The 4,578-nt window shown below is 39.3% G+C and overlaps 1 long non-coding RNA gene across 1 annotated transcript; it reads left to right on the top strand.

The window, feature by feature from the left end:
- The first annotated feature begins 716 nt into the window (after window positions 1-716).
- LOC121074915 lies at window positions 717-4,244 on the top strand. The gene is made up of 3 exons (XR_005822615.1): window positions 717-1,029; window positions 3,512-3,606; window positions 4,036-4,244. It is a non-coding gene; the product is annotated as an uncharacterized LOC121074915 (long non-coding RNA).
- The last annotated feature ends 334 nt before the right edge of the window (window positions 4,245-4,578 follow it).

Raw genomic sequence — 4,578 nt, 5'->3', positions numbered from 1 at the left:
TGGCATATCCAGGTTGACTGAAGAATATGCTGATTTAGCAGCACAAGTCTTATTTAGCCACAGAAATAGATTAAAATGCAAGAAGAAATGCAAAACAAAACAGTAAAGACAGAAAGAGTAAGTGCTGAGAGGCAGTTGCAGAGCCAAGAAACCACAAAGGGATGGAGATTTGGCTCCCAGTGGCTGACTCTTACCTTGCTTTGCTTTATTTCTGTTTGATTAGCAAAAAGATTGTTTCTGTTTACTTCCTCAAATAATGTTGCCTATGCATTGATTTCTTTATTCTTTAGCTTCTCCTTTGAAAATAGAATAATCTTTTTTTAGAGGTAGAAGTGTGTTATTAATGGAAGGATTTGCCTGTTGAGGGAGGCTAAAATGCTTCGTGAACCAGAAGTGATGCATTTGGCTTCATGGACATCCCCAAGGATGAGATTAGAGAGATGAGCAGGTTGAGGTGAAGTACAACAACAGGCTTTGATGAAAAGAAGGAAAAAGAAAACTGGTGAATTTCATATGAACATTTTATAGGTCTTTATGAGTTATTTTATGAGCCACTTTTAAAACTTTATTTTTGTACAGTTACTATTTTTTTCACATTTAAACTATAGAAAATAGGAATTTCTATGCAAATACCTTACAGTAGTTCTTGTTTGAAAGAAATTTTGTGTTTCAGACAGATTTTGTTTGATTATATATGTTTTGTGAAAGGGTGCCGCATTTAATTCCTTTATTTTTAGTTACAAACTCACCATGTCTTGCTTTTACAAAGTTACTTGATACATTAAACATCGTGATGTTCAGAATCTGTCATAGTCTCTGTGGCTTGTGCTTGTTTTGTAGCTGTATTTAATCCAATATAACTCCTGTAGCTAATGGTCTGCTAGACTTCATACCTTCTCCTGCACTTTCTCTCCAAACAGGCAAGCACAACTGTTTGGTTTGGTTTGTTTTTTCTGGATGGAGAACTGAGGTGTGAGCAGTGCTGGTGGTCAGAAGAGAGAAGGAGATGGGTGGTCAGGAGAGAAGGAGGTGGGTGGTCCAGAGGCAGAACTCTGCTGCTGGCAATAAGGACAGAAACGTGTTTGTTTGCTGAAGATACCCCAATAATCATGAGTACAAATGGTCCCGTCTGTATCTCTTTAGTATGAACTGGGTCTCCTTTTGAATGTATGCATCTAGCAAAAGCTGCAGCTTCTGGCCAGAAAGGTACCATTAAAGGAAACGTGATATTCTCTCCATGTTCAAACCCATTTTCCATGTCAGGAAGTGAGCTAGTAATTACGTCCTCCTTGCACAGTCACAAAAGGCAATCAAGAAACCTTCCACATGTGATTGCTGTTCAAAGAGAAGCTCTTAGGGGCCAGATTTCTTGATATAGCAACCTTTTAAGATCTGGAAAGATCCAATCCACCATGTTACTATAAAATGTGTAAAAGCAAACACTGCAGGCTTACTGGAAATCGCTATTTATACATCTGTTCTGAATGTTATAATACATATGAAGGCTTCACATTATTTATTTATTTACTTTAGGTCTGTGTTTAAGGTCAGTAATGCTGGGTAGAGCCTCTTCTTCCTTCCCAGGTGTGACAGTATGGATCCCATGCATGACCCCTGTGCCACGCCACTAGCTGACACCGCTGGCCTTGGCACAGAGCTCCCAGCACAAGCCATGGTCAGAATTGAGAAGGCATATCTGGCCCATGTAATCAGCTGGCCCTGAAATCTAGAGGGAGTGTGGGATTTTCTTGATTATCAAGACTCTTCCTGCTCAGGAGAGTGTGCACCCTGGCCTCTTGCAGAGCCCACTGTGAGCAGGCTATTTTCTCATTTTTTAGCCCCAGATGGTCACTGGGCACTGCAAGCTTGGCATTCCACTGTGAGATCGGGAATAGGAAGCACTTTGCAATTCAGTGTCCCCACCAGCTGTCTCCCTCCTGGCTGTCGTCGTCTTTTAAACATTTTTTTTCTGAGTAGTTTATGAGGTAGCACTACAAGGGTGGCATGGCTGATGAGTCTGCATGTTGCTGGTATCAGTTACCTCGTATTATTGAATCTGGCCAGTGTCGGTTACTGCGTAAATGGGATTATTATTGCTCCTTCAATAAAGTGTGCACAAGTCAGAAGCAATACATGGAAATGTAAATGATGCAGAAGGCCACTAATAGCATAAAATTTTGCAGCTTAGTGCTTTGCTTGGAAACCACCGCAGTTCTGTTTTGTACGTATCCAAACACAGCAGATCGGTCTCCCCAAGGAAAGGCAGCTTATGGAGAAGTTACATTTACAGCATGCAGCATTTGCATAGGAATGATTGCTTCCTATGGGGCTTGATGTAGAAAGAGAGCAAGAGAAAGAGGAACTACAATGGTAAAACACCATGGTGCCATGATTATTTTTTTAAACATAGGAAAGAGAACTTGTTATACCCGCATGTAGTGGTAATGATGGTATCAGTGTGAGGCTCCTTTAAAGATAGCCCCAGATGTAACCACTTGCAAGAAATGTTTGTTATTCATCTGATGCTTATTGAAAACTGATAATGGTTAAGGATGGATTAAGAGAAAAAAAAAATTTAAAAAAAAAAATCTAGTTCTTATGGAAATCCAAACTTGTTTGCACATCTTGGATGAACTACTCAGTAGAGAAGCCAAGTAGAGCTGACAACACTTTCACACGCGGGAGTGACTTTTCTCCAAGGCATATTAGAGGTACGTTAGCAAGGAAACACTGGGAAGCTTTATTTTTTTGCACGGAATTAAAATCATTAGACACGTTTCTGACAAGGTCCGTTAAGTACAGAGATGCCATCTGGGACTCGAGAAGACCTTAATGGAGCTCACCGAAAGCTGGGCGAGGAGGTTGAGAAAGTCCCGTTGTGGCGAGTTGCAGCTGAGCACCTGCTGGAGCAGGACAGAGTTGGTGCCCCAGCACAGCCTGGCCCTCCGTGGGGACAGACATGACTCTGAACTCCAGGCATCTTCGTCCAAGTGTTACAGAGAAAAAAAAAATCTGATGCTTTCACTACTGGGCGTACTTTTCATGGCAGATTTAAAATCTCATAGCTTAGATAGGCTTGCTTAGCTTTTATTTGTAATTGTTCATGTTTCTTTCCTAATTATTCCTTGCCCTCTAGAGAACTCAGATTTGTGTATTACAAACCAAACAGAAACCAGCAGTCATGGCAGAGGGCAGCTGGAAGCCAGGACGGATGATTCGATGATTCAGCACAGTTGCTTTCATAATGGAGATCTGACAGGCAAATCGATTGATCAAGTGCATTTCTTGAGATGTATAATCTGCTGACATGAATCAAATATTTCATGGCCCTGATATAGAAGCATATTTTCCCTCACTGAAGAGATTTTAAAGAGGAGGAGAATATTCTCATTACAGTTTTTGTTGTGAGGACAGATTACTTTCTCTTTTTTCATTCTCTTTAAAACCTCTGTCAAAAAGAAGCAGTTTGGAGTTTGAAGGCATTATGTTTCCTGTAATTCACAACGTTTAGGCTGTAAGAATCTGACCTTTCCACTACTCTGTGATTTGACTGGCTGATTACTACTTCTTCAGGTTACCACCCATTTTTCCATGTTGCAAAGAGAGGTAATTAATGAAGATTTACATGTCTGTGTATCATTTCTTTCAGTGGTGTAGGTCAGACGTGTCCTTTTGTTGCACTGAAGTTAAGAAGTATTAATCACTTTGGGTGAACTTAAAAAACATCCGTTCCTTTTTTTTGGCATTTATTTTTCTCAGGTACTCTAAATGAGAATAAAATATGCAAGACTACTTTCAGGCATGAAAATTAATGATCAAGACAGAAACTCGCTATAGTGGAGGCTTTGCATGAAGCCTAGGCACTGGCTGCAATTTCAAAATAGTTGTTTTCAACAACTTAATGGCCTTTCTTCTCCAACAACAGCTTCCTTCTTTTTGCTGAATAACTCACAGAGAAATTTAATGCATTTTATAAACACCTTCTGACTGAGTTTTCAGTTTATTAAAGTTGCTTTTCATGATTCTCTTTTGCAGGTGTTTATATAGCCATTGTACAAAGTACAAAGTATCTAGCCATTAACGAAGTATCTTCAGTGACATATTGTCCTAACCCCTGAATATTGCTAAGGTGAATTGCTATCCCTGGCTGACATTTATATTAAACTATTTGCAGTATGTATTCCTGAATAAAAGTCCTGAATAAAATCAATTCCAGTTTAGATATATGGCATCTGCTTTGGAAACCACAATATCCTAATAAAAACATATAGAAAAAACAGAAATGAAATTATAGATTACATGTGCCTATATTTGAGCTTGCCACGTTGTCAGATCTAAGTGTTGTAAGTTAATGTAAAATATTACCAACATTGTGTGAACAGAATTTTTATTACCACGGAGAAAAAAATGTTGTGAAGGTTAGTTCATCTTGCAGTGGTCTGGTATGTCCTCTCCAGTGCTTTTTGTTTGGAAGAGAAACTCTTGTTTTAAAGGGATTCTCCTCTGTTTGTGAATAACCTGCTTTCCCAATTCACTGGCCACAGGTATCTTAATGACTTCTCTTTTACTTATTATTCT

Source organism: Cygnus olor, chromosome 9 (assembly GCF_009769625.2).
Source record: "Cygnus olor isolate bCygOlo1 chromosome 9, bCygOlo1.pri.v2, whole genome shotgun sequence".
Lineage (NCBI taxonomy): Eukaryota > Metazoa > Chordata > Aves > Anseriformes > Anatidae > Cygnus > Cygnus olor.
The sequence above is the reverse complement of the archived record's forward strand: the minus strand, read 5'-3'. Positions and strand labels throughout refer to the sequence as shown.